Genomic DNA, 13,590 nt, shown 5'->3' on the forward strand with positions numbered 1-13,590 from the left:
AGTTTTATTTTGTACACGCATACCAACTTAATCTTCACCTATCATCGTTCCCTGTTAATGAAATCTGTCAATACCTAATAAAACAGTTTAAGTCACTAACCAAAGTAAGTATACAAACTGAAGCTATGATAAAAGAACAAAAACAATGAGCCTTTCTCAAAGAAATTCCTAAATCCTCTGACCTAGTATATGGCTGTACCATCTGTCTATTAAATAAATGCCAGTCCTTCATGCTGAAAAAGAAGGATCCAAATATAATACCAGTAGTTTGGCACTGTGACTCAAAAAGTTGTTTTATATCTGACATCTGAAACTGCTGTACAATACTGATAATGCTCTTACAGTTAAGAGGGCTGAATGGCAGACCTTGTTAAATAATATTTTATGTTTCTTCCTCATAATGTGTTATAATAAATTCTTATATATCTTATATTACTTTTTGCCTTTTCTTATACGTTGAAATGGGAGAAGAGGGGTCAATGCTGGTGCGAAGGTGATCCTGCACAAGGACATGTCTTTGTAACTGTAAGTGATGAGTCAACTTAATCCTTCACATGGTATTCATAAGGTGCCATAAGTTTCTGCTTCTCTATGGGTCATGCTGAGTTTGAACAAAATGGTTTGACTTAATACCCGCAGCAGTAGTGTACAAGTCATTTCTTCCTAATTTGTTTATTAACTTTTATTGTATGCCTAAATGCAATAAAAGTTATTTGCCAGATTCAGATGCTCCTAAACAAATTATTATAAAGTATGAGTTGGTAACTGATCAACAAAGACTGTACTATCATTTCTAATATGATGCATTAAATATGGACCACTATTTTCACTGAAATATTTCAGAGATTTTTTTTACACTAATTGTCTATTGGAACCTTTTAAAATAACTCGTCTGCTTCTATAACTTTGGCTTGTAGTGTATATGACTGCTCCCGGTCATAAACCCCTACATGGAAATAAACGTTAATCATTTCAGATCGGGAGTGGGTAAAGACAGACTGGTGATCTGATCTATACGTGTACCTTAGATAATGCCTCTCTGAACGCCATGGTGGGACGTTCCAGAGTTGAAGTACTGTACAAGTCCTAAGCATTAGATCACCCCAATTACTGTGGTATACTCTTTCCATACCATCGTGATCTTTGCCTGACGAAGCCATACACAAACATATTTGACATTTGGGGCCTAATTCTAAAATCACCAGATACCATATGCACAACCGTTTTGTCTTGCTGCCATCACAAAATAAAAATGTTTAAACCTTAAGTAACATAGTCATGGAGGGTGTATATATTTTTCCACACTACATGAAGTTTGGGGATCCATATAGACTGTGGAACAGAAGTGTACTCAGTGTGTCTCCACCGTTTTATTTCATATTGGAGTACAAACACTTTTCTTTTTTACCATTAAGGATGAAACACTTGTTTCTTTTAAAACACCATCTTTAAATGTTTTTCTACCTCCTAACTGAAACCTCGGACTTAAGACACGATCTTTGGAGTTGTTGACGCCCTGCTCAGGGTTAAACAACAACGTCTTTACATTACCTTCATTAATAATTTGTCAATCTAACCTCTTGGTTTTTTAATTTTTTTTTTTTTTGGAGCAAAAGTCAGGTCCTCTCTCATTTCAACAGGTCCTCTTGTTGGTGAATACACAGCAATCTTCTAAGGGTATTAGGATTTCTTGGAGCAGACATTGTAACAGATAGTTGCAGAGTTTCTTCTGTGTTTTAACTACAATGTCTTAACCATTATTTTAACACTGAGACACACGACTCCATTTAATTCATTAACAAACACATTTGTAAGAATTCTGGTCAGCAAAACCCCCAAAAGAACACCTGTGTGTCTCTCTCTCTCTCACACACACACCCATCCCCGCACACCCACGTGGTCATCAGAGGTCATAAATGTACTGCTGGGACATGGGATGTCAAAGCATAGACAAAAGCTTATGTATTTAGCGACAGTTCTGTGTAAGTATCCTCGTTGGCGAACCATTTTCTGAAATCTTGTTTATAGTTTAAACAAAATGCACGACTCTTTTAAAACACCATCTTTAAAAAAGTTTTTTTCACCTTTAAATTAACCTGGTTAGAAGGTAGGATATGTAATACATATTTTCATTTTCTTCAGACATATTATCACTTCAGTCCCCACAACGAATAACACCGATGGTTTTGACCTTTCTTTCAGTAAAAGAGAACAACGACATCATACAGCCTTGAAGGACTGTAGAAATGTTTTACACATCACAATGTTTTTCTCAACAACGTAGCCAATAAATAGTTAAATTATTTCACAAACCTCAGTCTGCTCATTTCTTGACAGAAGGATTACACATAGATCATACACATAGGGAGCTACACATGCATAACATGTCCAAAATTCTAATACATCTACCACATTCAGTCACCAGGTCTAGTATTTTCTGATAGATTAGTTACACAAACTGATAATTACCACAGAAGTAATTTCAGAAACAAAGATTCACTTAAACCACAAATGTACACATTGGTAGGGATCGTTAAACCCTGAAACACACGACTCGTCCCTTAATTCATTAACATAAACACACTGTAAGCATTCTGGTCAGCAAACCCCCAAGAAACACATGACTCTCTCTCTCTCCCTCTCTCTAACACACCCACACACACGCACGCACACCCACACACCCACATACACACACACTTCAGACACTGTCACCAGAGCTCATAAATGTAAAATTTACACTATCTACAGAACTGTCACCCCGGGAAAACACGTGTAGGACAGTGTGTATAGGCCTACAAGACATCGCCCGGAAAATGTGTCTTCTAGTTTAAACAAAACTCTCGATTCTTTTAAGCAGCACTTTAAACATTTTACATCCTAAAGGGTTAGGTTTAGAAGGCATGTAATACGCGCGTTTCTTAAAAACACCGTCTTTAAAACGTTTACCTCCTAAAGGGACCTATTTAGAAAGTATGTAAAAAATTATTATTATTATTATTTTTTTTCTTCGGGTATATCAATGTTCAAGAGTATTTATTTCAGTAAATTTTTATTCAAAGTCATGCCATTTTCTCAAAAGTGCAATCAATAAAGTTTAATTTATTTCACAAGCTTACATTCTGCTCATTTATGTTCACATTCAACCTTCGTGTATTTTCTAACAGCGGAGCGATACAAAACAAACCCCCACAAACTAAATTTAATGTGTGGTTGCAAGATAAAAATTCTAATTTATTGAATTAATTAAATATTTAAAGTTGTACACATTATTTTGATGAGTTGTGTTGACATAATAATGTTGATAATTACATCATCTTAATATTGTGTGTAATTTCTGCGTTAATTGATTTAAAACAAAATTTACGTTGTAGTACATTTACATTTATTCATTTAACAGAGTGTTAGAGGAACCGTAGACTGAACAAATACTAAGGACATTACAATGTGAGTATCATTTCACTTACAATTAAATTCTACTAAAGCAATGAATTTGGGGCATGTTCTCAATAGTGATATGACCAGCAGTGGACTCGTGTATAGGCTACACCTGCTAATACATTTGATGGACTATTTTGCACTACTACACGTAGCTAATGCTAGTCATATTTAGCAGTGTAATTTGAATATCTACTCTTTAGTTTACCGTAGCACTGGATAAGAAGGAAAAAGTTTCATTTGACAAATCTGCTCATCTAGAGAGGGCTTTTCATTTGTGCTATAGGAAAGATAAGCATGATTACATTTCTGCTTATTCATGTAAACCTCAACTACATTGTGTAATCTAATTTCATGTATTGATACATTTTTTATTTTATTTTTTAAAATCTTTTGTCATTCACAAACGTAGCCTTCTAGCTCCACAGCCTTTGGACTGTGGATAGTTATATGAGAGATAAAAGTAGTAGACACAGAGTGTTTATTTTTTGTCTATATTGCTCATTTCATTCAGTGCTTTAACGTCTATAAATCCTGCAGAGATGTTACGTATGAGATCTGTAATGTAAATCACTGGATTTTACTTACTATTGTTATAAAACTTAAAGGCAGTCATTTTTCCTGGTTTAAAAGACTGCATTCTACTGCAGACAATCTAAATGGAGAAACGTAATTTTAAAAATGATTGTCAACTTAACAACTTGTGTTCATAATTATGGTCATTTAGTACATAACACTTAAATTCCTTTTAAATAATGTGAAATAAAGTGTGTTTGTGTGTGTCATATTTTTGTTTGGATGTGTGATACACATGGCCATTCCATGTATGGTAACGTTTCTGTCACGAATGGATGGGATCCCGATTTAACATAACTAGTAATGTTTGTGTCAGGAATGGATGTGATCCAGATTTAACATAACTATATATATTTTATGACCTACCACAGAGTGTTAGAAAGAACATGTGTGCAACGTGTGTGGGGTGGAAAACACATGGCCGTACCATGTATGGTAACGTTTGTGTCACGAATGGATGTGATCCAGATTTAACATAACTATATATATTTTTATGATCATGACCTTTGATCTAGATATAGAGATAGAGAGTTAGAATGTGTATCTTTTTGACCTTTGACCTATACCTGTCAAAACTAAGGGTACATTATATACAAACTATCTCTCTCTCATAACTTATTTACCCAAGGTACCTCATAAATGTAATATGTAAATGTAGTGTACTATGTATAAATTATGTTGTGGTTATATCTCTATGCAGATTTATTTAAAGCTGCTTTTTGACTATGTCCAGTGTTAAAGGGATGTATAAATAAAATTTGATTGAATTTAATAGTTTTTCTATTTGTATATAAAAGCCTGTGCATGGCTCCTCCCCCTCTCGCAGGTCTCACTGTGCACTAAAGTGTGTTTGTTTGTGTATTTGTGTTTCTCTACAGTTCCTCCTGTCATTTCTGTACCTCATGATGAATACACACTCGGTGTTGGCGAGTCTGTCAGTGTGCCATGTTCAGCGATTGGACTGCCGGAGCCCGAGCTGTAATGGCACAAATTGGGTGGTTCTGTGAGGGGCGGAGTCAACCTCCTGACCTTCAAGAATGGAACACTGCACATTAAAAATGCACAACTTGAACATGCCCTGATTTTCACGTGCACAGCCCTGAACAGCGCAGGGAGAGCGAGCCATGACATCACAGTGATTCTGCATGGTCAGAACACACACACACACACACACACACACACACAATGTGTTTCACTGTAAAACTGCTGAGATATTTTGGTGGTAAATGTTGCTATGTTTTGACTTTTTAAGTCCCGCCCACAATTCCTGTTGGTCAATCTGAAGTGTCCGTCATCCAGGGCTTCCAGAGTCTGCTGCTTTGATCAGCTCAAGGAGTTGTAGAACCCAAAATTCACAGGGAGAAAAACGGAGACCAGAACCTGCAGGGAAAATTTACTGTCCTGAGTACAGGAGAGCTAATCATTGAGAGAACCCATTTCAGCACCCACACACACACACCCACACACACACACACACACACACACACACACACAATGTTTGACTCTTGAGTGAATTTGTGATACTAAGCTGTAACTCTTCAGGCTCCCCTTTATCAGCCCTCTGATGCAGGTGTGCTCACCTGTGTGGCCATGAATGCAGCAGGTTCTGCGCATCACAAAGTCCATCTGTCTGTTAACATGAGGCCGGAGTTTAAGGAGTCACTGAGCGACATGACACTGAGGGTGGGGCAAAATCTGACCCTCACCTGCCATGCCCACTCAACCCCTCCCCCTGTCATCACCTGGAATGTTAACAATCGTCCCTATACAGATAGGCCTCAGGGTTTAAAGGATGTACATACACATATGTCAGTGCACACACACACACACACAAACATCTGTCAGTGCACACACACACACACACACACACACACACACACACACACACACAAGCACTGATATGTGTGTGTGTGTGATTTTCCCTGCCCCTCTTGGTCAGGCTTCAGTGTGGATGAAGCGGGTTGGAGTTTGCTGATGATTGGGAATGTAACAGTGAGGGATTCGGGATTGTACATGTGTACAGCGGAGATCAGCGTCGGCTCTGTTCGAGCGTTAGCATTCCTCCATATCACAGGTGAGTTTTAAATACAGGTCTGTTTTACACTCTCTCTTTCACTCTATCTGTGTGTTTGTCTCTCTCTCTCTCTCTCTTTGTTTCATTGTATCACTCTCTGCCTCTGCCTCTGTCTCTCTCACTATAGAGCCTCCAGTTCTGAAAGTAGATGGCCATGTGTCTCAGTTTGTCTCTCATGGTGCTGTAATTGTGTTGGATTGTTCTGTTAGAGGAACTCCAGCTCCGGTGTTGTGCTGGTTTAAAGATGGCCACCTGCTGCAGGTCACTGAGCGTCTTCATCTAACAGCTCTCCAACAGCTCTCTCATTCTGTACAGCGCCATGGTAACCATCCCATATTTCCATGTTTCTGTTACTACACATACAACACAAACTGTTGTGTCTGAGTACAGCTGCACTGGACTGTGGAATGATATTTAGTGCGTGTGTGTGTGTGTGTGTGTTTGTCAGAGCAGGGATTCAGGAGAGTATCTGTGTGTTGCTGAAAATGAGATGGGAGGATGATATCTCTGAAAGTACAGGGTGAAATGTTTATCGTTATCACTGCTTTTTGATATTTGTGTTACAACTATTACATTCGTAATCAGTTTAATAAGCAGGTTAATCAGTAATCAGTTTAATCCACCACTGTTAATATTTGTGCTGCAGTTGCAGGCGGTTACTCTCACTGGGAGCAGTGGGAGCCATGCAGTGTCACATGTGGGCGTGGCCTCCAACAGTGAATCAGATTTTGCAACAACCCAAAACCAACCAAAGGGGGAGCAGCATGTGAGGGTTCAGATGTTGAGTCCAGGCAGTGCCAGACATCCTTATGTTCAGGTTATTTATTTGTTTGTTTCAAAAAAAAAACCTTAATAAATTAAACAAATAGAAAAAATTACAGTCGTATTCATACATACTCATTCTCTCTGTATCTTGCTCTTTGTCTGTCCTTGGTATCTGTCTGTCTGTAGGAGACTCTCTCCGTAGGGCTCGTGCCAGTGTGATCGGGATGGTGAATGATCGTGAGTTTGGTGTGTCTTTCCTTGTAGTGAACATCAGTGAGAACTCAGAGCAGATGCAGCATACTGGAGGTTCACATGGAGAACGTTCCTCCCAGTGTGGGTGAGTCTCTCTCTCACACACACTCACTCACACACACGCGCACACACATACACACACACACACACACACACATCTTAAATTCATCTAAAATATACAAAATAAAATGGCCTACATTTGCCGTGTACAAATAAATGTCCATGTCATCATTGTTCATCACCAGCTTATGGATAAACAAAACACCCTTTTCTCCAAATGTAAAGACTTCCAGTCACTGATGATATTATATATATATATATATATATATATATATATATATATATATATATATATATATATATATATATATATTATATTAGTGGTTAGCACTTTCGCATCACACCTCTAGGGTCTGGGGTTCGATTCCCACCGGGGCCATGTGTGTGCTGTGCGGAGTTTGCATGTTCTCCCTGTGCTTGGTACATGCATGGTAGGCTGATTGGCGTGTTGAGTATGAATGTGTGTGTGTGATTGTGCCCTGCGATGGACTGGCACCCTGTCCAGGGTGTACCCCGCCTTGTGCCCGATGCTTCCTGGGATAGGTTCCAGGTTCCCCGTGACCCTGATAAGGAGTAAGCGGTAGAAGATGGATGGATGGAAGTGTACAACATATTCACACTGAAGTACTGAAGTAATATCTTTACAGAAAATTCCTGTTATTTTCATAGTACATTTTGATTAATATACATTTACAGCAGGGTTTTTTTTTTCCAAATATGAACACTACAGTTGACAGGTGAACCCCTGCTATCAGTTAGTCAGGTAAAAATAACAACAAACCTCCAGCATAAACACTCCCTTACACTACTTGGGACACACCACAGCGGTTTGTAAAGTTGTCTGCAAGATAATGCTTTGTTTATACACTGTTTTAACAGCTGATAGCAGATGCGTGAGACACGCATGAGAGACGCGTGAGACACTGGCAGTTATAACAGGTTTGTGTGTGTGTGTGAGATGGTATAGAGAAACAGATTCTTTCAAGGTTTGCCTGCCTCTCTGACACCATGTGGTTTCACACACACGCTCACACACGCACACACACACTCACACACACACACACACACACACACACACACACACACACACAGAGGTATAAATGTACAGTATAAAGATTAGCGAAAATTGGCAGGTAAAAGTGGCGAGACTTGTTGAGATCAGATCAGTGAAGTCTAATCCTCTCCTGAGGTTGAGTCATACTCACACAGCCTCAGGAATCTGGTACCTGAGCCACTGATGTGTGAATCTGAGAAAACGACGCTATGAAAGATAATACAAAGAGAGTAGAAGAGCTCAGGAGGACGAAGGAGAATTAACAAGTAAGGGTTAATGAGTTCCTCTATGTGTGTGTGTGCGTGTGTGTGTTAATGTGCATGCAGGTCCTTTGCTGAAAGTTGTTGTATCTGCTTTGACTCCGGTGTACTGGACGGCTGTTCATGTATCAGCAGGAATGATGAACGGCTTCACCATCAGCCGCAGGAATTTCAGACAAGAATCCTAACTGGAGTTTCACACAGGTAACTTTTCCAGACAGGGTCAGAATGTATTTACATACACCAGAGACGTAAAAATAAATAAACTGTAATAGGACTAAAGCTGTCTCTCTGTGTGTATGTGTGTGTGTGTGTGTGTGTGTAGGAGAGATCTTAAGAATAACCCATGTGGTGAGAGGTGTGGATGCAGAGGGAGTTTTGCTAGTCGATGTGGTCATTAATGCATTTATTCCTGCAGTGTTTTTATCCCCAGTGCTACATCAGCAGGTCTTAATTTACGCTTCATTAGAACTTTACATTAATCATCGATACATTAATAACATTAATCAGATGTGTGGAATAAAGATCATCTTTGGTAAAAATCCTTGTTTCTAGGACTTTGATGAGACGTACGTGCAAGTTGGCTCTGGTCAGATTTACTCCTGGTCTACCCAGAATTCTTTTCAGCAGGGTGTCGGCTCGGTGCTGACTCTGCGCTGTAATCACTCGCTGGAGTTTGATGGATCAGTGAAATGTTTCGCTCCACTACTGAAGCAAATCTGTCAGACATCAGCAGCTCCTACAACATGCTCAACTTCAGGCTGTACTTTCACATCACAGCCACATTATCACTGCCAGGTCATCACAACCATACAACAATACTAATGACAATACTCACATCACAACCATACAACAATACTAATGACTATACTCACAAAGTCCATCAATTTCATCATGGTCATGTTCAGGGCTGAGCAGGAGGAACGACATACACCATGTCTGGAACGTCAGTAAAAGTCCAAAATAATTCTGTAAAAAAGCTTCAGTTTTGCCACATAATTATAAAATAGATCAGGGCATGTGTGTTTTATTTTGTGTAGATGATGAGGGAGAGAAATGCCCAGAAGGATTCTTGCTGGATGAAGCATTTTACTGTGCTGGTAAATACTTTTTAATGATTTCTGATCAAATAAATTAAATTATGTTGTCATGTCATGTATTTTAAACTACAATTAAAGTAGCTCATATTGTAGTGTAGGAGAGTTAGGGTTTAGGATTGGGATAACAGTTTAGTGTTTAGGAATGTGATTAAGGTTCAGGATTGGGATTAGGGTTTAGAATTGGGATTAAGGTTTAGGATTGGGATTAGGGTTTAGAATTGGGATTAATGTTCAGGGCTTGGGATTAGGGTTTAGAATTGTGATTAATGTTCAGGTTGTACAATTAAGGTTTAGGATTGGGATTAATGTTCAGGACGGACGATTAAGGTTTAAGATTGGGATTAGGGTTTGGAATTGGGATGGGCGTACGATTAAGGTTTAGTGTTGGGATTAGGGTTTGGAATTGGGATGGGAGTACGATTAAGGTTTAGGATTGGGATTAGGGTTTAGAATTGGGATTAATGTTCAGGGCATACGATTAGGTTTTAGGATTAAGGTTTAGAATTGGGATTAATGTTCAGGCTGGATGATTAAGGTTTAAGACTGGGATTAGGGTTTGGAATTGGGATTAATGTTCAGGGTGTACGATTAAGGTTTAGGATTGGGATTAGGGTTTAGAATTGGGATTAAGGTTTAGGATTGGGATTAGGGTTTAGAATTGGGATTATTGTTCAGGGTGTATGATTAAGGTTTAGGATTGGGATTAGGTAAGTAGGGTATGATAATTGTCTAGGATTTGCAGATCCTCCTTGTTTATAGTTACATGTGGAACAGCAGTGAAAGAAGTTAGTTCCTGTTCTCACTCACATTTTAGCAACTATATACAGTCATTCCCTCATACGTTGGTACTGCACCATGCAGGAGCATCTCAATTACTTCCAAGCTACGTGCAGATACGACTCTCAAAATAACTGTAGGATATGCACAGCAGATATCTGCCAAAAGCCTATGTACAGTTAAAATCGAGTATAATTAGGGTGTTAGTTTGTGTGTTGATGTGTTTTTATATGATGTTGTGTTTCAGACGAGGATGAGTGTGTGTGTCAGATTCTCCATGTTCTCAGTCCTGCATTAACATCATGGGGGGCTTAGCTGCAGCTGTCCATCAGGATTCACCATCAACACCGAGAGCAACAGCTGTCAAGGTCTCTCTCTCTCTCTCTCTCTCTCTCTCTCTCTCTCTCTCTCTCTCTCTCTCTCTCTCTCTCTCTCTCACACGCACACACACATTCACAAACCTTATAATTGTATGTGTGTGTGTGAACGCTGGTTCTGAGTCTCAGCCTGCTGCATTGCACATAGCACATTTGTGCACATGTGACATTATCCGGTGGCTGAATGAAGAATCAGGAACATGCAGTTATGTGGGAAACTCTGATCAAAATAAAAGCGTAAATAATTTTACTTGCCCAGTGGAGTACCTAATGAATTTATCATGTTTGTTCCACAACTGCAGTGTATGCATGATTTAAGTGTCTTGCTGATTCGCAGTTCATCACTCCCCTGGCATTTCCGGTTCCTGGAACGTTCAGGTACGTTCAGGCTTTGCTCACGCTGTAATGAGGTGAACATCTCAAGGCTAATTTGTTGATTTATAGTCTTAGAGCAGCGCTGGTGGTGCGTGCATTGTGGTGAGTTGGCGCCGGAGATCGCGTTCAGTGATCGTGACATTATCCGGTGGCTGAATGATATGTGTATGTAGATGTCTATGTATATGTATATAATAATAATAATACTTTGTTTTATAAAGCGCCTTTAAAAGCAGCTTCTCAAAGCGCTGTACACAAAATAAGCAGTACACAGAACAATAAATGTAGTGCCTTGTATGTCAACAACATGATCTTAAAATCGACACGGAACCTGACTGGGAGCCAGTGTAAGGACATCAAAACAGGAGTAATATGGTCACATTTCCTGGTTCCCGTCAGGATGCGGGCAGCAGAGTTTTGAACATATTGCAATTTATTGATTGTGGATTTAGACACTCCGGCTAAAACGGCATTACAGTAATCCAGCCAGGTGACAACAAATGAGTTAATCAGCTTTTCAGCTGCAGAGAAGTTTAGCATTGGGCACAGTCTAGCTATATTTCTGAGGTGAAAAAAGGATGTCTTCACAGTGCTCTGAACAAAAAAATCAAATGTGAGGCTGGTATCAAAAATTACTCCAAGGTTCCTCATTTTACTTTGGGTCTCTAGAACAGAGCTATCAACAAACAAAGACAGTGGAGCCGCTTTGCGAATTTGATGACGGGAAACTATAAGCACAACTTCAGTTTTCCTGCTGTTCAGGCACAGTAAGTTATTATTCATCCATGTTTTTATTACAGAAATACAATCAGAAAGATAACAAACATCAATGTTTTCACCAGATTTTGAGTGAATGTAGATTTGGGTATCATCAGCATAAAAGTGATAATTGTGATAAAAAGTGAGGCCGAGCGAATGCAGCAGATGCCTAAGTGGAGATAGATAAATATTGAAAAGTAGAGGGCCTAAAACTGAACCCTGAGGAACACCAGTGAGCACAGAGCTAGTGTCAGACCTGTAGCCATGCACAGAAATAAACTGGCAATGGTCAGTAAAATAGGATTTAAACCAGTTTAAAACTGTCCCAGACACACCAAAAACACTTTCAAGGCGGGTAAGTAAAAGACCATGATCCACAGTATCGAAGGCAGCTCTAAGATCAAGAAGAATACGAATGGAAGTAGCTCCGGAATCAGAGGCCATCAACAAGTCATTGGTGACTTTGACCAACGCCGTTTCAGTGCTGTGAAATTTACGAAAACCTGACTGAAGGGGTTCAAAGAGGTTATTAATTGTAAGATGATTACATAGTTGAGAGGCAACAACACGCTAAAGTATTTTTGCCAAAAACAGACGATTTGAGATGGGACGAAAATTGTTAAAATCATCCACGGAAACATTTTCTTTCTTTGGTACAGGTGTAACAGCAGCAGTCTTTAGTACTGCTGGAATGACCCCAGTCTCCAGTGATTCATTTATAATGCTGAGGATAGCAGGGCACCAAACATCGAAGCATGATTTAAATAGGTTCGTGGAAATTGGATCCAGCAAGCAAGTGGTTGATTTCATGCTGGATTGCTCCCTTGTGAGAGGCTCAGAATCAAGCAGTGAGAAATGAGTGAAAGAAACACCAGTGAACCTAGATGGACGAAGGAGTGAAGAGGCAGAGTCAGGTGTGACAGAAAGTTCTTTGCGAACATTAGCAATCTTAGAATTAAAAAACCAAGAGGCAGAGTCAGGTGTGACAGAAAGTTCTTTGCGAACATTAGCAATCTTAGAATTAAAAAACCAAAGAAAAGAATCACAAAGCTGCTGAGAAATAGGCAAAGTGGTAACAACATTAACTTGAAGCAATCTGATTATGGTTTGTAACAAGTGTCTGGGATTATTTTGATTATTTACAATATCCTGAGAGAAGTAAGAGGATCTTTCGGTCTCTATTAGTGCTCGATAATCCCCCAGAACATCCTTCCACGCTTGATAGTAGACATTCAGTCCAGTAAGGCGCCATTTACGCTCCATTTTCCGACAAGCAGCCTTTCTAGAGCGCAGATTGTCATTATACCAGGGAGCAGAGCGGGCGAATGTGACCTTACGTGACCTTAGAGGAGCAACAGTGTCAAGATTAGCAGCAAGAGCAGAATTTAATTGTAGAACTTTCTCCTCCAGCAATGAGGGATGTAGATCGCTTACGGTGGAAACAACAGAATTGGAGAAAGCTGTCTGATCGATATTCTTCCACTTCCACTTCCACTAAAAACAATATAACTTTAAAAAACTTGCAGTTATTTAAAAAAATATGACTTAAAATAACAAACAAAAACAAACCAAACGGTAACAGGAGCGGCAGCAAAACACGCCAGCGTACCCTGTCACCGGAACCGGATATGTATGTCGAGCTGCGGTACATGTGAGTAATCATACCATTTCCTGTCTGGTGTTTGTTCAGCCCAATGGTAAGTACACCTCTCCCTTTTGACATTGG

The sequence above is a fragment of the Ictalurus furcatus genome, unplaced genomic scaffold (assembly GCF_023375685.1).
Source record: "Ictalurus furcatus strain D&B unplaced genomic scaffold, Billie_1.0 scf1, whole genome shotgun sequence".
NCBI lineage: Eukaryota > Metazoa > Chordata > Actinopteri > Siluriformes > Ictaluridae > Ictalurus > Ictalurus furcatus.